We start from the raw sequence: 24045 nt of genomic DNA, 5'->3' as shown, positions 1-24045 counted from the left end.
TTTTGGATATCTTATTCTATTTTTATTTTGTGACACCATCTTTGGTGATGTTGAAACTTGTATTCTTAGCTAGTACAAAATTGCCTACTACCAAATCTATCTCACCTTTTATTGTGAGATTGAACTATTTATTTTGTTAGATCTGGTTGGCTAGGTAAACACTAGCCCCAAGATCCTCCCATCTTATTGAGTGCTCAAACATTCTCAGGCATGCCAAACTAAATCATCCCTAAGAGTCTCTAAATGCCATAGGGCAGTGATTTTTTACTGTGGCAACTGGATATGTCATCTCATCCAATGATCGAGACTTGTGATAGAAGGTAAAGGGGTGATCATACACATCATTTTGAACATGTTATATTTTTATGGTAATAAGGTAATCCTTGTTTGTAAGATCAAGGGACTTGAGGTGACCTATAAACCCTAGTTGCCTTAGTCCTAACATTTTTTCTTTTTTTGTTGTTTCTATTAATAAGTTGACTCAATAAGTGTTTTGAGAGTCATTAAACCTCCTATAGCTACATGTTATCACTAATTAGTGGAATATGTTAAGGATCCTCTTGGTTTTCTTAATAGTCATTTCATGGGTTTGAAACATAATCACTTCCCTTTGTAAAGAGTTGTCCAAAAATTAGCAAATTACATGTTGTTGCAAAGAAAATATAGTCATAGGATGTTGAAGAATCTCTTAGAAGGATGGAATAAATGATAAACTAAAGTTTGTGAGATAGTTATTAGGTGTTCATTGAAGTGTCTAAGATGTTAGTTTGAAGCAAGAAGTTGATTATGATCCTTTTCTCAAATTTGCTCATTTTTCTCTTATTACTTCCCAAGTCTTGAATAGGGAAAGTGATCAAGTAGATTTGTGAAGTTGGGTAGAAGATTTTTCAATGTTGTAACCAAGTTGGAAAGAGTCTTTTAAGACATTTAAAAAGACGAGAAAGGTAGTTTTCCATAAAAGTGTTCTTATTGGGAATCCACTAGCTTTTGATGTGAGCATTCTACATCATTTTGGATGCAATTTACATTAAAATAAAATACATGAAATATACTTAAAACATAAAAAATAAAAACAAGATACATACTATGATAACGAATAATATCATACATGAAAAAATAATCATATATTAACCAATAATGTCATAAGTTTGATAATGTCATCCACCAAATATATATCATACATCAAATATAAAATGTTATATATACATCAAATATGTTCACTCATACAAAATCCAACATATATGTCCACTAATTCCTATACATGTGTGTCAATCAACTATATCTTCTCCTTCCCATGGGGGGAAGGGAAAAAATCCCTAGAAGTCTTCAGTCATCGTGTGGAGGCAGATGATGGGGCTGATGGGGTCTTCCTCACACGTTCACTCATCCTCTTGTTTAGGCTCTTCTCTAACTCAAGCTAATACAAACAAAGTAGATATGAATCAATAATTATTATGCATTGAAATCAAATATATGTATATATAGAATTAATTTTTTTCTTACCACCATCAAATAGTCATTCTATACATCCACATTAAAGGGTCACGAATGATCGGGTGTAACAAGGCCCTACAATAATTCAATCAATATAATTACTTATAAATAATATTCAAAATTTTGATACTAACTATTATAAACAACAACTAAAACCAAGAAAATTCTTTCATACCTCAGTCAATGGCTCTGAACTAGCCATCATTGTAGCAACTCCATGATCGATGGACTAGCAAAGATGAGGAGGAGTATCATATGTCAACAACTACATGTCATTTAATACAATTTACATGTAACATGAAACAAATGAAATAAATATAATCAAATGAATTAAATTAACATTAAACAAATGTACCTCTACAAAGCTCAGATCACACCTAGGCTCAGAGTCCCTTGTGAATGTTGATGGTCTAGAAGAAAATTGATGCACATGCATAAAAATAAAAAAATTCAATCCTTAATATGATTACTTAATAAATATATATATTAATTTAAATGATTAAATTGATACATTCCTCTTGACTTGTCAATGAGATGAAAAATGGGGCCAGGGGATCTGTACTAGGGCTAGTAACACTCTTACCTTGAATTTTGAACAATGTCAATACATGCTAATTAATTAGTCATTTAGTATACATACGAAATATGATCAAATTAGTTTATTATAATTGTAATTTACCTATGTGTCAATGTCAAATGTCTGACTCTAGAACTAATCAGTGACTAGCCCATCATCCATACTACCTTTAGCATGACTACCAAAAGTGCATAACGATCCACATGATGTGCACATGTGACTATGACACATAAAAGGCTCCTCTTCAACTAATGATCTCATGCAATGAATGAGGGTCTGTGTCAAAGCATTAATAGTCCCTAGAGTGTTGGTCTCCACATGTTCCTTCACAACTAAAGAAATAATCACATGCTCACCCTATGGTCTGACAATAGGTGCCCTAACTACATTAGGGTCAAGATATGTCCCCAGTCTCTAAAATGATGACCACCCACCTCTACCTTGAGATTCTCATATATCAAAATAGTTTGAGATCTCCCCAAGGACAAATTCACAATACAATTTCTTTAGGAAATACATTGGAACCTCATGATTGTTGCAGGGAGGGGCATCAAAGACCATCCACCATCTATCCCAAAAGTTATTTCTAATACCATCATGGATGCACCAATGGATGGGGAACCTCTTAGTTGTATGTCTAACAATATTTTATTCACTAGGCTTTTTAAATAATACACAAATGCTACCTTTTGGTATATATATATATTTTACATCTTGATATGATAATTTTTTTTCATAATATCTTCTTTGTTCATCCCTCTTAACATGCCAAATATCCAACTGACCACTAACAAAAGCTACATGGGTCATAATGGACTCAAGGGATATACCAATTGTGCTCTCATCAGATTGATTTGTCCACAAGCTTTCAACCTACCAATGGGTGCTTCTAATTAAATTTTCCCTCTTTCTATTTCATTCATAATGTTGTCTTCAGTGCCAAGAGGATGTCTTCCAATCAGTGCAAGTTGTAGAGTTTCTTGCTCTTGTTGTGGAGGGTTTTGATTTTCATCTTGTGGAGAGTTTTGATTAGGATCTTGTGGAAGGTTTTCATTTTTATTTTGTTGACCTGGCTGGGGATTTGGTGGTTGATTATTTACATTTCCTGATAAGAAACTGATTGCAATCTAAATAAATAAAAAAAATAAGAAAATTTGAAAAAACCTACAAAACAATGTAAAAACTTATAAAACATTGCAAAAACATATAAAAAAATGCAAAAAAAAGAGCAAAAAGCATACTACGTGATCTTGATCTTGAACTTCAGTGACAAGGAGACATTTTGAGGAGGTGGGTGAAAAAATTCTTCAACTTCTTCAATCTGCATGCGTGCTATTTGGGAGAAATATAAAAGTCAAATGAAATGATAAAATGGGTTGCGGGTTTGCAGCCTATTTAAAAAAGTTTTTGATTTTTAAATCACATATGAGCTTTGGCTTGTGACCCAAGCCAAAGTGCATGCATGCTATAGTGTGTATGTCCTTTTAAAATTAAAAAAACTTTAGGTGTCGTGTTTTTGGAACCACAATTTGGTGCACATACCCTATAGGAAAGGAACAAGAAGTTAGATCTGATATGGAAGTGATACGTGTCCACTTGAATCTCCTTCCATTTCTATTAAAAAGCTTCTCTCTTCTCTCTAAAATCAAAAATTGAAAAGAATTCCATCATTGAGTGTAACAAACTTAAAATATCTCTTCCTAATGATGAGAAACCCTTGCTCTAATAAAATATCATATACGCATCTAGAATGCTGATAAAATCTTCTACTAAACTAATTTGGAGGTGAAAATATCATCACTAACTACATCCTTACTACCTTTTCCATAGATCTAGTTCATCATTTCACCAAAAATCAAATTTGAACTACTATAATGGAAAGTGGTTGAAAAAAGGCACCTAGTACAAAACTCTGAATAACTCAAACATGTGGCATCTCATGCAAAAAAAATCCAAATCTAGAAAGTTTATTCAGAGAGCTTTTTGACAATATATGATAGTCCTATGTTGATTTATCAAAAATGCTCAGGATGTCTATTTGAAAATCATATTCAAACTAATATGATAGGCCATTCAACTTTGCAAATATTTGATTTAATATTAATGTTGAAACTATACCATATAAATATTTTGATTTAAATGGGCTTTTGCACATTCAAAATTTTAAGAAATAATAAAATATTATTTTTTAAACTTGATTTTTCCCTTCAATTTCCATCAGGGTTAAACTTGGGTTGACCAACTTGACACATGGCATGATGTGATTGGTCAGTTTCTGCATCATCGCCACCACTTGGGCATTATGTGGTACCCTCTGATTGACCCACTGATCTGCCACTTGTCACTTGTCAAAATGCCATGTGACAACTTCTCATTGGATCTCCTTACATAGTCAACTCACCATGTCATTTTCTGTGAGGCCTCGCTCTGACCCATCGTAGCATAGTGATACATTACTATTATTTTAATACTCAAGACTCCAGATGTCGAGACATTATCTGATGCTTAGAACATATTATATTATTTCATGTTGTGTGATGTTACTTTTAGATATTTGATGTTGTCATTTAATGTTTTATGTATATGTATGTTGATGAAATTAGTAAATGAAGGATTACTACTTTGATTTAAGAGATTTTAAATGGTTAAGAATTAAGTAGGATGAAAGAAACCCTAATTGATGTATGTTTCAATTTATGTGATTTCCTGATATGTATACATATATGTACATGTGATTTTACAGAACTACTGATGTGTGCAACAAGTGTGCAGATATTTTAGCCGAGAAATCGATGGAGGAACACAACTGATCCCTATGTGCTAATTTTGGAAACCTTGTGGTTCGTAATTTAAGTATTTTATTTGCATGATGTATGTATGTATTTTCCTATGATCAGTGATAGTTATGTTCATAACTATGTTCTTTTAGTGTCGCTTGACACTTGTGAATTGTTTGGGATCTTCAGCGTGCTTTTTAAGGTTAGCTGTGTAACCCTTGGACCTAAGTTGAACTAAGTTAGTGTCAGTTTGCTAGTTTGGTTCTTAATCGAGTTTAGTCATCCCTAATCCGAATTAATGCTTAATCTGCATTGTTAGAGTTGTTAGATGGTCCTATTTTATTCCTCGCTTTTGTTTGGCTCTAAACCTATTCCTAAAGCTTCAAAATATGAAATAATTATACCCAAGGGGTATGGGTATGGGTTGGGGGTCTTTTCCAACCCCCAAGCCCCTTTTATTGACTTTTGAGGTCACTCAAAAAGTCTCTTTTTGCCTTTGTGAAAAAATTGACTATGGCTACCATGAGTTGCATCAACCCACCTCCACTTAGTGTTTAACCATAGTGTGGGTTGAGTTAGGAGCTTCTAGATTTGTAGGTGGGTGGGTGAAGTTATTGACCCCTTTGGTGGTTGAGTTTGAGGCTTATTTAGAGGCCCTTCTTGGACTAGTAGAGGTTGTTACCCAATCTCTACATTTAGAGAGGAGTCTTGGAAGATTGGAGCAAGGAAGGAAAAAGCTCTACTCAAACTTGTTCATTTCCATCACCTCTTTGTGAAGGTAGGAATTCTGATCTCTCTTGTACAGATTTTCATGTTTGTTTCATGCTTATGCTACCTTGTTATTGTTTGAATGTTTGTATGTTTGTGGGTATGTTGGGAAGATTTGAAAACCATGTTATTTTGGATGATTTCCTTTCATGTTTATGTTTGCAATTTTGAGATTTTCTTGCATGGGTGTTTTTGTATTACTCACCCTTGGATAGGGAAAAAGTGACCAATTTTGTGAAAGGTCTATTTAGTTGGACTCCAACTAGTGTAGAGTCTCTTCTTTGGATGAGAAGAGGGAGAGAGGGTAGGGTGTTATGGGCCCCTACCTGTCAGCACAAACCTCGTATGAGTATGGCATATTAAAATGGAAGAACAAAAGTTCTTGGTTTATAGCCCTGATGAGGGTCATGAAGAAAATTCAATTAAATTGTTGTAATTTGGGATTGATATCCTATGTAAATTGTGTTTCAAACTTTGTTGTAATGGCAACAAAGCCAGGTTTTCTTCCTGGTTCTTTCCCCTCTGAGCCTTTGAATCAGGTTTGCCAATAAAATTGGTGTTTGAGTATAATTGGTTCTCATGTGATTTAATCATAATGTTAAATTAGATGGATGCATATCAGAAATAAGATGTTATGATGATGGTTTAATTAAGCAAAATTTTAAAGTTTCCTTATATGTTAAATATGAAAACTATGTTGAGAAAAGAAAAATGATTATGGTTGATGATTCAATTTTAGTTGTTTGAGATATCAATGAATCTTGTATGAATGTGTCACAATGATTAAATCTATGTTTTAAATCCATCAAAAAAAAAGAAATCATATTATGGATGTAGATTCAGCTTTCATGATTATTAGAATCAAACAATTCTTACATTATTGAATAAAATAGATAATTAATATCCTTGATATATTAAGTTGCATCAATCCTTTTTACTTGCTTTTCAAAAAAAAATTTACCCCCTCTTGGTAAATCTATCAACTTTAAAAATCTATACTTAGAAATTTTAGGACAAAACAAAAATGTGTTTCAAGAGAGTAAAAAATCTTTGCCTTTTGTATCGAAGATCAAATTTAAATCATTTTGGTAACAGAGAATCAAAAGATTCCATAAAAAGATCCTTTTTGCTTTATTAAAAAAATTAGATTTAAAAATAAAGAAACAGTAATAAAATCTATTTAAAAAGAAAGAAAGAAATTATAACCTAACTAATATCCTAAATATCTATAACCTTACCTATAAAACTTTATGGGATTAATGCTTCCCCATACTTCCTTGTTGGTCACAGCTCTTTTATAGGGGTTGAAAAGACATTATGTTGTAACAATTAACTAAGTCAGCATGGTTATGAAGATGATGTCAATGTGTACCGTTCCATCATCCTTGCAAGTTTTAAACCTCCAAAATGCGCTAGGTTTTTCCTTGATGGAGATTGCTTGTTTTAAATTCTTTTGCCACCTTTTTTTTGTTGGTCAACACTTGCTTTTTGGGTTGGGGGTCTTGGGAAGCGCTTTGAAGCATTGATGTACTTGTAGCAGAGTGTTTATGGTGTTGGGTGGGCATCAGTTTGGGTTAGCAGGAAGTTTTGAAAGTTAATGATGTTAAATTTTGCATTGTTATTCACCTTGATCATAGGTAAGCGCTTCTTTTTGTGGGAGTATGTGTTGTCAGTTGTGGGGGAGTCGATTTGACTTGTAGGAAGTCTAGAAATCTGCCCAAGCTTGGTTAGGAGGAGTGTATAGGGGGTGAGTGGATTTGGTAGGTTAGGATGTAAGGAAACCCACTTGTCAAGTGGGCTAGGATAGTATGATGTTAGGTTAGTAGGTGTTAGTAGGGGTTTAGCTATTTATAGATTAGTTTGTTTGTTTATTTAATTTTAGTTTGTGTCATATTATATGTTTAATATTTAGTTTTATTTAATAGTAGTTTAGATTAGTTGCTTGTATATTATTAGTATTAGTTAAGTTAATGGTTATAATAAGAATTCAATTAGTCATAATTTAAAAGTATAGATGTAAGTTAGTATTACTAAAATTGTTGATAGTATGTAATTTTAGGAGCAATGCTAGTTAAATTGATAATTGTTTTTGGAAGGCTTCCAATCTTGAAATGTAATTAGTAGATTTAGTTTAGGTAAGCAAAGTTTAAATATTTAAAGATAGTTTGATTTTGACTCATTCAATTTTAGATATTATGGATGTAATCGTTCATTTAGATTTGATTTCTTTTAATTAAATTTTTAAATATATTTAGTTTTAGTATTGTAGTTAGTTAGAATTTTTGAGTATTAATTGGTTTTAAATTTAAGGTTATTGTCTATTTAAAATAAGTTTAAATTGTAGATGTTAATTGCTTAGATTTTTTAATTAAGCTAATTTGAAGTCATCTACATTATTATTTAAATAAATTGTACTATAATGTTGTATAAGAAATGTAAGATCATAAGTTTATCGATATAAATCTAATAACGAAATTTTCAAAATCTTAACAATGTATTCATCCTCTAGATTTTTAAACTTAAGACGTAACATAGAGAACCTATACTTAAACTGTGATCGCAAACTTATCAAACTTGAGCATTTTAATTATATTTCAAAAAAGAATTTGTGTGTTTTTTCCCTCATAGTTTGGGCATGACATTTTCCTACTGAGTGCCCTACCACATCATCGCCACATGGCATCCTTTGATTTTCCAAAACAACTTTTTGCCACATCATCACACACCCAGACCCAATGCCATGTGATGCCTTTATGCTTCCCAACATTCCTTATCTTCTGAGCATCTTCTACAAGATTGTGCCATGTGTCACAATTTGGTGAAGTGTTCCTAGATCCTACCACATCATCATCGACTACCACATGTCAACATGACACTTCCCTACTTTGTTTAATGACCTTGCATCTTCATTTTGTAGGGAAGCATGAGCTAGTTGATCTTGCTATGTGTCGCAATCTGATGACTTTGATCTTGGATGCCAGAAAGTGTAGGGAATATGATCAACCTAAGATTGTTGAATCTATCTGGAAAACATTTGGAAGGTCAGATAACAGGTTCCCTTGGACATATATAAACTCTAGAGAAGTTAGATTTGTCTAAAAACAAGCTGGAGGGGAGAATTCCAAAGGATCTATCTCTATTGATGAAGCTAGCCTCATTGGATCTATCTTCCAATAGGCTTTGTGGACAGATACTAAGAGGAACGGATCTACAGCCATTCAATGCCACTTCATTCTAGAAGAACCTTCTATGCTTATATAGGGAACCTCTAGAGGGTTGTAGCCCCAAGAATAAAACTCCTCTACTTGCATCAATAGAGGATCATGGAAAATCAATATGGGCTATAATAGATGAAAGAGTCTCCATGATTGTTGTGGGGATGGGCTTTAGGACCACATTTGGTGGAACAATATCAGGGATTCTATGGTAGCACAATATCATATTTTGGTCCCTAAAAATTAGAGCATTGTACATAGATGTCAATTCTAAAACATGTAGTTGGAGTCTAAAGTACTACCCTCATTTTACCTTTTTGTCATCCACATCCACATCTGTCATCACTACCTAAATTTTGTTCTATCTATTCTTCAGTTTCCATATAGCCCACTTGTTGAAAGATTGATCAATTTCCCTATTTTTGCTTAGGTGATGTACTAAATAATTAAAGATAAAAGGGTACGATAAAGCATGGGAAGGGCACTGGCTAAATAGATGAAAGTTTGCATCGGCTGATAGTTGTGTGCCTTTTGCGATTTACCTTCGTTAGTCTCTTTGCACTAAGTTATACTGTGTCCATAACATTTTTATTTACTGCAATACAATGACAAGACATGTTAATTATCATGCTAGGAAAAGATAAGAGTTCTAGAAAATTTCTTTTCCATTTTGTTTTCTTAAAATTTTATAGAAAAAATTATATGTGAGCTATATTAATCCCTGTTGGGAACTAATTTTCTTATTGGACCCCTCTATAGCAATCACTATTAATTTTTTTGCTAAAAAGACATTTGCAATATTTGAATCTTTCAAAGGTTTGATTTTAATAATCTATTTTGTTATGTTAATTTCAATTTTCTAATTTGTCGATAAGTATTTTCCTAGGCTTTTATTTGTATTTTCATGAATAGAAAATCAAAAATTTAAATGGCAGAATTTGTTGGCATTAATTTGTTCCATCCTTTGACTCCAATTACATTTATTACTCTTGCGTGCAATTAGACAATCTCAAATGGATGACTTGCACTTGTCAAAAAAATGCTTATCCTTTGTTACAAGCATCTAAATATGAGCAGGTAATATGATATAAATTCTATATTTGCATATGGTGACTTTTAGGAAAAAATAATATAATAAAAATTAGTTGTTTTGATAAGTAATTTTTAGAAAAGAAAGGACTAAATTAATAGTATGTATTTATGTATACCTTTTTAAATCTTTTTGGTCAAGATGTTTGACTATTTAATTAGTGTAACCAATTGTAAAATGTTATTATTTCAATATTTAGTAACTAAAATTTTAAATACGAATATTAAATTTTAATAGTTTTCTCTAGACTAGAAGAGATTGAAATGGTTCTCATTTCAAACACATTGATTACATTAATTTGTATTGGATAAATCTAATTGTTGTTTATAAATTCTATCATGATTAAAATGATGACATATAAAAAATTATATTTAAATAAATCTAATTATATTCTAAAGTAAGATAGATTATTTATATTTAAGTGAAGAAAAAATAAAATATTTTTATTATGTTGTATATTTTAGTTATTTGCTTATATTTGAAACAAACTATAACATATAATTAGATTACTCATCAATTCAATTCAAACAATTTTCAATTTTACTTTAATAGATTTCTTAAGACATTATTTTATTAGATTAAAATTATTAATAATTAATTAAATCTAGTCTTTTTAAAAGTGACACATTTTAGTTTTTTGAATTTTAAAGACTAAAATTTTCATATATTTCAATATTATAATTGATAGAGATATTAAATCAAGTCAAGATATTTTAAAATTTAATCCTATCATTCTTTATCCTCCATCAGCTTTTCTCTCATGAATACAAAAGCAAACTCATCAAAGCAAAAAGATTAGTGACTCTTGCACTTGGCCATAATTCAACCCTTTAAAAACTTGACACATCTTGTTAGCGCTTATCGTTATTATTATTTAGAAAAGTAGATGCATCCTAATTGAAGAAGAATTTCTTAAATTAAAATATTAGTAATCATCAACAAACTTAAAATGTTCATTAAATTTAATATAATATTTTTACACTTGATAAAAAAATTAATATGCTAGAAAACTTAATGTTTTATTAAAAGTTCAAGCAACATGGAAAAATTATGCATAATATATAATTAAATTTAGCCAAAAAAAATTATATTTCTTTTATAAATGTGTTCATTTTTTTTAAAATATCATTATGTGTGTGCGTGTGTGTAATATTATATGAAATTTATTCATATTATTATTAATAATACTCATCACCATTTATTTTAACTATTAATCTTACTATTTCTTATTTTTTTGAAAGCTAGTTTCACTTATTAACAGAATTTAATATCTACTATGTATACATACATACATACATACATACATATATATATACAAATATATATACATATGTGTGTATATATATGTATGTATATATATGTACATATGTATGTAGATATATATATATATATATATATATATATATATATATGTATGTATGTATGTATGTATGTATGTATGTATGTATGTATGTATGTATGTATGTATGTATGTATGTATGTACATACATACATACATACATACATACATACATATATATATATATATATATATATAATCTTATATGAGACTTATTCATATTATTATCAATAATACTCATCACCATTTATTTTAACTATTAATAGATTACTATTTCTTTTTTTTTGAAAGCTAGTTTAACTTATTAACCAAATTATATATATATATATATATATATATATGAGAGAGAGAGATATCAAGGCTTTAAATTTTAAATGTGAAACATTTTTAAATAGTACATTAAAGCCTCTCTCTCTCTCTCTCTCTCTCTCTCTCTCTCTCTCTCTCTCTATATATATATATATATATATATGTAGTGCTTGCCCCTAGGTTGCATTTTTGCTCTCATTGTCGAGCTCTTTTAGGGCTAGTTTATGTTGATGGTTAGCAGTATTGTTTTGAGACTATTAGATATTGTGCTATGAATTCAGTTGATATGTGATGAGATTACTTAGACTTTACATTTCATGTATATTTAATGATTTCAGCTATTGATGATGATTAGATTAGATGTTTTATTATCACATGTTCTTTCTTATGGTTACTTACCCCATACTTGCATGTGTATGGTGTGCATGTTTATTCTTATGTATGGCGTGTCTGATGTAGTTAGGGAAGGGAGTCATAGTCACCTACTAGTCAAGATCTACACAATGCACCACTTCCTACCATTGCTTGTTTAGTTTAGTATATATTGTGTATGTACATGCATGGTTTTTATGCAGGTTGTAGGTACCAGGTATCAACTTCCTTGAATTGCCAAGATGAGCGTACCCTATCACATTATCTCAATGATAAGAAAGGGGAGACAAATTCTCAAGTCCAAATCCCAACCCTTTAAGCCATTTGTTCTAATTAGAAATTAGGACAAGTATCTGTGTTGAGTATCCTCCGAATACGTTGGATAACGTAATTCGTGATATTAACCCTTGGTTTGATTTTGTATGTATTTTGGCTATGATGGATTTTCATATTTTACCCTTTTGAGTCTTTGGAGTATTTTTTGTTAATTAAGCCTAATTAAAAGATTTAATTAATGGTTTAATTTAATGGAAAATTAATATGGTATTTTAATATTTATTTTATTTAATTAATTAGGAAATTAAATAAATAAAATAATTAAATTTGAAAATAAAAGTTATAAGTTTAAATTTGGAATGTGACAATATTTATTTTAATAATCATATATTTGGAGTTCATTTTTAAATAAATGACTAAATAATATTATTACTAAAGCTAATAAATATTTTAGCTATTAAGTTTTGAAAATGAAATTTAAAAGTGGAAAATATATTAAAATCATTAAAAGATTCTAGATTTCATGTGATTAAAATATAAATATATTAAGATTAAACAAAAGAAATTATTAAAGTTAGTGCATTAGATTTAATAAATAAATAGATTAAATTGGAAAGAGTAAAGTAAATATTATATTAATTAATGTGTATTATTTTAATGTTTTCTCACTTAGGAGTTTGCAAATTCTCGAGAGTTCTCATGTAGACAACATAGGGGTTTGCACTCTAAGAATGCACTAAGTGTTGAGCACATGGTGTCTACAACCTTATGACTTATCTAGAAGGTTGAAAAAGACTCATGCTTAGTTGTCATGCTTATCTTCTAGTTGTTTCTAGAGACACTCTTGATGCATCTTAGAGGCCTTTAAATAGAGGTTCTTCTAGTGTGTTTGGAAAACCTTAGAGGCTCTCTTAGAGACACTCTTTCTCTTCCTGTCTTCATTGTGTCTGTTATATGTGTCTGAATACTCTCTGTAATTGAATCTGCAATTTGAATTGGAATCTAGTTATGTATGTTAATAGAAAATCCTAGATTCAATTAAGGAGAAATTAGATCTGAATCGAGTTTGGGTTCGAATTAGAATCAAATTGAGAAATGATGATTTCAAAATTTATAGTTAAACCTATTGGATGGATTATTGGATAAATTTAGAAAACAAATATTTTAAAAGAAAATTATTAAATTTAGGAAGCCCTTTTGTGCATATGTTCTTTATGGAAACATACATAATTATATATATATTTTTTCAAATCTCCATATATATACATACATACATACATATATATAGTAAGTACAAAACTCTGCGTACACACACACACACACACACACACACACATACATATATACTCTTTTATATACATATATATATATATACATATATATATATATATATACATATATACATATATATATATATACATATATATATATATACATATATATATATATGTATATATATATATGTATATATATACATATATATATATATATATACACACATATGTATATATATACATATATATTTAGTGGAAAAGTCGAATATTTAAAAGCGCAATGAAGAAATTGTTTACAAAAATCCGAAATCGCATTTGAAAATGTTTTTACAAAAAATGTTATAAAAAATTTATACATATGTTGGAGGGGCGGGATTATCCACCCCATACCCCTCCTCTGTCTTCATGCGGTGGCAGGTACTACAGTCACAAGGTACCTGCATACCGCAGGGTACCCACGACGGGCCCTTTATTCATCGCGCAGCCTTTGTTATTGTTCAACGACTTTTAAATCGCCTAAACTTCAAAATGCACCCCCTCCACTTTAGCATGTTTAAAATTCGATTTAGCTTTATTGATAGTTTTGTTAAGGTTTTTATAATTATGGATTTATATTATTAAAAGGTTATGAACAATATTGTTTATTTCTCATTGTTATTAGTTTTGTTAATAATATTAGTTGTAATAATTATATACTAACATTATAGTTTTATATTTTAGTTGACTTAATTAAATTTAATTTAATCAATAGTATATATTATAAATCAAAGTTTTAAATTAGGCAATCGTTGTTTTGATAATATTGGGTTCATTAGAATTGCTAATTGATTATTGGAAATTGATAGGGGCCTTCTTCAAACAACGTTTATATAAACAAAATATCATTAGAACAATTAGAAAATTGAGTCTAATGGTTGAGTTTTAATACTAATTATTTGATGTATACTAAATATTATTTAATATATATTAAATAATTTAAGAAATGGTAATTTTATATTACGTTAATAATAGTCGTTTAATGAGGATGATTTTAAATTAAGCGACTCAAATTTTTAATGATATTGGACAATGGGTCATTGTTACATTTTGACCTTGTTATATCATAGCTACGATTTGAATTATTTTTATGATTGATAGATTATGTATTATTAACTAAACTATTGATAGACATTAAAGGTTAGTTAAATATTAACCAATGAAGTTTTGTAGGGTTCTCTAGAGAGATCATTTATAATTTCGATGAGTTTATTATTTATTAATGTTTGTTGGGTCTAACAAACTATTAATAAATAATGGTATAAATGGTTTAAATAGTTATTAATTAATTGGATTAAAGTTAATGATTGAAGTTTCGTAAATGATATCAATTGATTTGAATTGGTTAATAATTTAAAGGAGTATTAATTAATTGAATTTTTAAATCAACATACATAGGGGAAAACTATTTGAGGATATTAATATTGGGGTTTTTATTATAACTTGTTATTATTAAAGTATTAATGGGAACATTGTTGAAGAGTGATGAATTTAGTTATTTTATTAATAAGATTCCCAATATAGCTTGTTATTAAATATTAACAAGTTATTATTATTGAACTATTAATTTGATTATTTGTGTATTGGGTTGTAGTTGACTTAGTAACATACAAATTATAGTTAGTTACTAGTCAACTGATATTCATTGGGATGTGGTATGGCTATGTAAATTATTAATTAAATTAATCAATTAGATTTAATTAATAATTAAGTTATGTAATAGAGTTTTAATCAATACCAATTTTTATAACAAAGTTGTAAATTATCGAAGTTGGTAAGTCTTATTCTAATGACTTGAATAATGACCTTAGATATTTTAATGGTTATTAGTGATGATTTAATTATTACAACGATTGAATTAAGAGGCTTAAATTTTAGTAATATTTAATTAAGTTTTAATTAAGTATTATTAGAATGATAAAAGTCATGGATTGTGTACCTAGGTTAATTGATCATTTTAATAAAGTTATAATCTTCTTATTGGAAGATTGATAATTGGCTCTCTTATAATTTAACGAATACTGATTCTTTAATTATGTTGAAAAGTTGAATCAATGATAAGGAAGAGTTATTCAATTTGTAACATTGATCTTAGCAAAATAAAGTGAATGATTTAATTAAAGGTCAATGATGATCAGTTTAATGAATAAAGTATTTACCCTTAAGTTATTTTTAGAATATTATTCTAATTAATGGGAGGATAATGCTATCGGGGAAAATGGGTTGACTTGTATGTCAAATTATGAAACTTAAGATACTTGAAGTATACTTGCAAACAAAAAATTGAAACCTCTACACTTAACACATCCATGTGATATTAGTAAACCAAAATATGTGTTTGCATTATGTTTTCTCTATCCTTCTTGTTTTGGGTTTTTGGGTTGACTAGTGTTGACCAGTCCTAGGTTGTTACCAGAGGCTTGGGGGTTATGAGATGTGATGGCATGTTGATCTTTTTGGTCTCAATCTTTCTAAACCCAACCATGGTAATGTGATCGTATGCTCTATGAAATTATTGTATTTACTGATTGTTATTATTCATCAGTCTTCATGTGTGAAGCTGAGATATATGTGTATGAGACACTTGAGCTAATCATTTTTGAGTCATCAAACAGTTATCCTTGGATTGCTTTCTAGTCACAATGATGGAACTGAAATGTTGATTTATTTCTTGATGATGTCATGTTGTGACATGTTTTGACTCAACCATTTTGGGGTCTTTGATCAATATGATTTTGAGATATTCTTGGTTGTTTGTTGAGAACCAATGGATATTGTGATTTATTTTGAGATATATTTTGATTGTTGAGAACCAATAGATACCTATGATTATTAGTGATGCCTTCAGTTGCCAATAGAGAACTGTTGTGGTCATGATTTTCTATGCATACTTTTCAGATGCTCACGAAGATTTGATGCTTTTATTATGGATATTTGATGATTCTTTTTATGGATTATCTTTTGGTATTTTTTACAGTCACTTGTATAGGACTGTGGTGATTTTATGATTCCATGAGCTTAGGGTAGGTTATCTACTTGTAGTGTCAGGAAGTGGCTTGCAATGGGGGCCAAGGCCCTAGGTGGCTGCCAGGGTAACTCATTGTAAGTTTGGTTAATAAGTGATAACATTTACACACTAAATGGGAATTAAATGAACCTAAAAAGATAATTGTTTTGGTTCTTGCCCATGCCTTGAGTGCTTGTATAGACTAGGAATGGAGTAGAGAGAATGCATGGTTGCGACCGTGCATTCCATAGTATGCATCGTCAGTATAAGAGGATACTAGTGGCCACATGAGATCAGTATGGACCCATGGAGTTTAGCTAACTGCGAGGGTAACTTGTACATGATATATGTGATGACACTTCCTACTTGCAGAGTAGGTCTCCTACATGTCATTGTGTGCCTCTGGGAATTAGATGTCGGTTTTGTGATTGGAACCTTTGAGTTAGTATACTTTTAGGATTCCTGGACTTATAGAGATTATTCTATGTGATTTTTGATAGCCTATTTGGGACTTGAGATTATCTCCTCAGCACGGTGGGAGTGGACCACTTAGGTTCCACGTGGTCAAGTGGTAGTGTTTTTCCACTCTTATCATTTGAGATGCGTCTAAGACACTGTGGCTAGAGCGTTCTTGGTTGGTATTTATCTTCGTTATGTTCTTGGATCATTATGATAGATGATGTACCCTATGATGGATGTATTTACTGGTATGTTTCTTACATTGATGATTTGCATATGTTAGTTGATGATATATTATGTTTTACTTTGCATGTTAGTAGGATGTTTTTAGGAGTGACATTCCTACTATGATAATACTGATGATCTCTTCGGTGCTTTGGAATGTTACGCACAGAGGGATGGCTAGGATCCACGATGGTCTAATGATGCTATTTACAGTTGGGAGGAACTGTGCACTTAGTTAGTTATGTTTTGTGATATATGGTTATCTTTTATGATGGATGTTTATATCTTTTGTGATGATGTATCATGTATGATATGTGGTTTTATTATGTTATTTCATCATGGATTATTATTGGATGATGTACTTTATTCATACGGATGTTTATTCTTTCAAGCCCTTCATACCTTGTAACATGTACAGTGGATGATTGAGCTAAACTAAATTCTAATTACAAAAAGGACACTTGTGTATTGTGTAAGAATGTTGGATGTATCCTTATCATTTCATAAGGATGTGATGTTAGATGAATGGTTAATTTAGATGTGATTCATCATTAAGAGATCCTTAAAGAATGTAACCTGTTATGTATGTTATATTTATTTGAATTGTTGCTATTGCTTTCGTTACTATGTATAAGTTGTGAATGGTTTATCTTTCATGTTTTAAAAAAAAATTGTTTGAAAATTTTTAGGTTAAATTCTTTGGATCCCTTGGCAGGGTATTACATTTGGTATCAGAGCCTGAGTTTCAACATTGGGAGCTCTGGGTATATTTGAATGCCACTAGTTGTTACCTAGTTGAAGAAAAATGAAAACCTTGAACTATCATGTGTATCTCTTTCAAACTAAAAACTTGAAACTAGGTGAACTGAAATAGAACTTAAAACTATTACTTGTATATTTTTCACACTTCAACACCTAGGTTTTAGACTTGAAGTTATATTAAAAACCTAAACATGGGAAAAATTGTAAGTTGAAAACTCATTCTAGTTGCAAAACATGTATCTTGTATTTATGTTTCAAGGTAGAAAAAATTTGTTTATCTTTGCAAGCATTAAGTTGCTCTTGATTAGAGTGTATTAAGGCATCTATTTTAGTAGTTGTTAAAAGAACGAATGTTGGGTCAATGTGGTTTTCGGTTTACCATTAAACCAGAACCATATTGCTCTAAGTGTGTTGTAATATTCTCAGTGGAATCATATTTCTCTACAGAGGGAAAGGGTTCAATGGGATCCATATAGTGAGTATCCTAGTTTTTCATTCTTGTAGGCTTCCAGGAGTAAGCCTGATTCTAGGGGGGGGTGGATGTAGTGCCTGCCCCTAGGTCACATTTTTGCTGTCATTGTCGAGCTCTTTTAGGGCTAGTTTATGTTGATGGTTAGCAGCATTGTTTTGAGACTATTAGAAATTGTGCTATGGATTCAGTTGATATGTGATGAGATTACTTAGACTTTATATTTCATGTATATATTATGATTTTAGCTATTGATGATGATTAGATTAGATGGTTTATTATCACATGTTCTTTCTTATGGTTACTTACCCCATACTTGCATGTGTATGGTGTGCGTGTTTGTTCTTATGTATGGCGTGTCTGATGTGGTTAAGGAAGGGAGTCGTAGTCACTTGCTAGTCGGGATCTACATGATGCACCCCTTTCTGCCATTGCCTATTTAGTTTAGTATATATTGTGTATCTACATGCATGATTTTTATGCAAGTTATAGGTACCAGGTATCGACTTCCCTGAATTGCCAGGATGAGCGTACCCTATCACATTATCTCGATGATAAGAGAGGGGAGATAAATTCTCAAGTCCAAATCCCAACCCTTTAAGCCATTTGTTCTAATTGGAAATTAGGACAAGTATCTATGTTGAGTACCCTCCAAATATGTTGGATACCATAATTTGTGATATTAACCCTTGGTTTGATTTTGTATGTATTTTGGCTATGATGGATTTTCGCATTTTACCATTTTGAGTCTTTGTAGTATTTTGTATTAATTAAGCCTAATTAAAAGATTTAATTAATGGCTTAATTTAATGGAAAATTAATATGGTATTTTAATATTTATTTAATTTAATTAATTAGGAAATTAATTAAATAAAATAATTAAATTTGAAACTAAAAGTTATAAGTTTAAATTTGGAATGTGACAATATTTATTTTAATAATCATATATTTGGTGTTCATTTTTAAATAAATGACTAAATAGTAATATTATTAAAGCTAATAAATATTTTAGCAATTAAGTTTTGAAAATGAAATTTAAAAGTGGAAAATATATTAAAATTATTAAAAGATTCTAGATTTCATGTGATTAAAATATAAATATATTAAGATTAAACAAGTGGAATTATTAAAGTTAGTGCATGAGATTTAATAAATAAATAGATTAAATTGAAAAGAGTAAAGTAAATATTATATTAATTAATGTGTATTATTTTAATGTTTTCTCACTTAGGAGTTTGCAAATTCTCGAGAGTTGTCATGTAGACAACACAGGGGTTTGCACTCTAAGAATGCACTAAGTTGTCTACACTTAGGAGTTAGGATATTATTTTGAGCACATAATGTCTACAACCTTATGAGTTATCTAGAAGGTTGGAGAAGACTCATGCTTAGTTGTCATGCTTATCTTCTAGTTGTTTCTAGAGACACTCTAGATGCATCTTAGAGGCCTTTAAATAGAGGCTCTCCTAATGTGTTTGGAAAAGCTTAAAAGCTTACATGCATTTTGAGAAGCTCATATGCTTCTACATGCTTATATGCTTCTTCAAGCACTTTCAGTCACGTGGGAATTTTGGTTGGCTTGGATCTTGAAGGAATTGTGAATGTTCGAGAAGGAAGGGATTTTCTAAGGACTTCTGAGGCATGGCAAATTAGCATCAGTGTCCACGTGCACTCATGATATTCACATATTCCCTTTGCACTCTTTCACTTCCTATCTTCATTGTGTCTGTTATATGTGTCTGAATACTCTCTATAATTGAATCTGCAATTTGAATTGAAATCTAGTTATGTATGTTAATAGAAAACCCTAGATCCAATTAAGGAAAAATTAGATATGAATCAGATTTGGGTTTGAATTAGAATCAAATTGAGAAATGATGATTTCAAAATTTATAGTTAAACCTATTGGATGGATTATTGGATAAATTTAGAGAACAAATATTTTAAAAGAAAATTATTAAAGTTTGGAAGTCTTTTTGTTTATATGTTCATTATGGACACATACATGTTTATATATATTTTCAAATCTCCACATATATATATATATATATATAGTAAGTACAAAACTTTCCGTACACACACACACACACACACACACACACACACACACACACACACACACACACACACACACACACACACACACACACACACACACACACACACACACACACACATATATATACATATATACATTTAGTGGAAAAGTCGAATATTTAAAAGTGCAATGAAGAAGTTCTTTACAAAAATCCGAAATCGCATTTGAAAATGTTTTTACAAAAAACATTATAAAAAAATTATACATATGTTGGAGGGGCAGGATTATCCACCCCATACCCCCCCTCTGTCTTCATGCGGTGGCAGGTACTGCAGTGGCAAGGTACTTGCATACCGCAGGGTATCCACAACGGGCCCTTTATCCACTGTGCAGCCTTTGTTATTGTTCAACGATTTTTAAATCGCCTAAACTTGAAAATGCACCCCCTCCACTTTAGCATGTTTAAAATTCAATTTAGCTTTATTGATAGTTTTGTTAAGGTTTTTATAATTATGGATTTATATTATTAAAAGGTTATGAACAATATTGTTTATTGCTCATTGTTATTAGTTTTGTTAATAATATTATTTGTAATAATTATATACTAACATTATAGTTTTATATTTTAGTTGACTTAATTAAATTTAATTTAATCAATAGTATATATTATAAATCAAAGTTTTGAATCAGGCAATCATTGTTTTGATAATATTGGGTTCATTAGAATTGCTAATTGATTATTGGAAATTGATAGGGGCCTTTTTCAAACAACGTTTATATAAACAAAATATCATTAGAACAATTAGAAATTTGAGTCTAATGGTTGAGTTTTAATATTAATTATTTAATGTATACTAAATATTATTTAATATATATTAAATAATTTAAGAAATGGTAATTTTATATTACGTTAATAATAGTCATTTAATGAGGATGATTTTAAATTAAGGGACTCAAATTTTTAATGATATTGGACAATGGGTCATTGTTACATTTTGACCTTGTTATATCATAGCTACGATTTGAATTATTGTTATGATTAATACATTATGTATTATTAACTAAACTATTGATAGACCTTAAAGGTTAGTTAAATATTAACCAATGAAGTTTTGTAGGGTTCTCTAGAGCGATCATTTATAATTTTGATGAGTTTATTATTTATTAATGTTTGTTGGGTCTAACAAACTATTAATAAATAATGGTATAAATGGTTTAAATAGTTATTAATTAACCAGATTAAAGTTAATGATTGAAGTTTTGTAAATGATATCAATTGATTTGAATTGGTTAATAATTTAGAGGAGTATTAATTAATTAAATTTTTAAATCAACATACATAGGGGAAAACTATTTGAGGATATTAATATTGGGGTTTTTATTATAACTTGTTATTATTAAAGTATTAATGGGAACATTGTTGAAGAGTGATGAATTTAGTTATTTTATTAATAAGATTCCCAATATAGCTTGTTATTAAATATTAACAAGTTATTATTATTGAACTATTAATTTGATTATTTGTGTATTGGGTTGTAGTTGACTTTGTAACGTACAAATTATAGTTAGTTACTAGTCAACTGATATTCATTGGGATGTGAAATGGCTATGTAAATTATTAATTTAATTAATTAATTAGAGTTAATTATATTTAATTAATAATTAAGTTATGTAATAGAGTTTGAATTAATACCAATTTTTATAACAAAGTTGTAAATTATCGAAGTTGGTAAGTCTTATTCTAATGACTTGAATAATGACTTTAGATATTTTAATGGTTATTAGTGATGATTTAATTATTACAATGATTGAATTAAGAGGCTTAAATTTTAGTAATATTTAATTAAGTTTTAATTAAGTATTATTAGAATGATAAAAGTTATAGATTGTGTACCTAGGTTGATTGATCATTTTAATAAAGTTATAATCTTCTTATTGGAAGATTGATAATTGGCTCTCTTATAATTTAACGAATAATGATTCTTTGATCATGTTGAAAAGTTGAATTAATGATAAGAAAGAGTTATTCAATTTTTAACATTGATCTTAGCAAAATAAAGCGAATGATTTAATTAAAGGTCAATGATGATCAGTTTAATGAATAAAGTATTTACCCTTAACTTATTCTTAGAATATTATTCTAATTAATGGAAGGATAATGCTATCGGGGAAAATGGGTTGACTTGTATGTCAAATGATGAAACTTAAGATACTTGAAGTATACTTGCAAACGAAAAATTGAAACCTCTACACTTAACTCATCCATGTGATATTAGTAAACCAAAACATGTGTTTGCATTATGTTTTCTCTATGCTTCTTGTTTTGGGTTTTTGAGTTGACTAGTGTTGACCAGTCCTAGGTTGTTACCAGAGGCTTGGGGGTTATGAGATGTGATGGCATGTTGATCTTTTTGGTCTCGATCTTTCTAAACCCAACCATGGTAATGTAATCGTATGCTCTATGAAATGTTTGTATTTACTGATTGTTATTATTCATCAGTCTTCATGTGTGAAGCTGAGATATATGTGTATGAGACACTTGAGCTAATCATTTTTGAGTCATCGAACAGTTATCCTTAGATTATTTTCTAGTCACCATGATGAAACTGAAATGTTGATTTATTTCTTGATGATGTCATGTTGTGACATGTTTTAACTCAATCATTTTGGAGACTTCGATTAGTATGATTTTGAGATATTCTTGGTTGCTTGTTGAGAACCAATGGATATTGTGATTTATTTTGAGATATATTTTGATTGTTGAGAAACAATGGATACCTATGATTATTAGTGATGCCTTCAGTTGCCAATAGAGAACTGTTGTGGTCATGATTTTCTATGCATACTTTTCAAATGCTCATGGAGATTTGATACTTTTATTATGGATATTTGATGATTCTTTTTATGGATTATCTTTTGGTATTTTTTACAGTCGCTTGTATAGGACTGTGGTGATTTTATGATTCCATGAGCTTAGGGTAGGTTATCTACTTGTAGTGTCAGGAAGTGGCTTGCAATGGGGGCCGGGGCCCTAAGTGGCTGCCAGGGTAACTCATTGTAAGTTTGGTTAATAAGTGATAACATTTACACACTAAATGGGGATTAAATGAACCTAAAAAGATAATTGTTTTGGTTCTCGCCCATGCCTTGAGTGCTTGTATAGACTAGGATGGGAGTAGAGAGAATGCATGGTTGCGACCGTGCATTCCATAGTATGCATCACCAGTATAAGAGGATACTAGTGGCCGCATGAGATCAGTATGGACCCATGGAGTTTAGCTAACTGCGAGGGTAACTTGTACATGATATATGTGATGACACTTCCTGCTTGCAGAGTAGGTCTCCTACATGTCATTGTGTGTCTTTAAGAATTAGATGTCAGTTTTGTGATTGGAACCTTTGAGTTAGTATACTTTTAGGATTCCTGGACTTATACAAATTATGCTATGTGATTTTTGATAGCCTATTTGGGACTTGAGATTATCTCCTTAACACGGTGGGAGTGGACCACTTAGGTTCCAGGTGGTCGGGTGGTAGTGTTTTTCCACTCTTATCATT

At 30.1% G+C, this 24045-nt stretch overlaps 1 pseudogene; it reads left to right on the top strand.

The window, feature by feature from the left end:
• LOC149542560 (uncharacterized) overlaps positions 1-9184 on the top strand; it is a 122193-nt pseudogene extending 113009 nt beyond the window's left edge.
• The last annotated feature ends 14861 nt before the right edge of the window (positions 9185-24045 follow it).

The sequence above is a fragment of the Cupressus sempervirens genome, chromosome 8, assembly GCF_028749045.1.
Source record: "Cupressus sempervirens isolate cs-2001-9-10 chromosome 8, ASM2874904v1, whole genome shotgun sequence".
NCBI lineage: Eukaryota > Viridiplantae > Streptophyta > Pinopsida > Cupressales > Cupressaceae > Cupressus > Cupressus sempervirens.
This window is presented reverse-complemented; position numbering and strand designations above follow the sequence as displayed.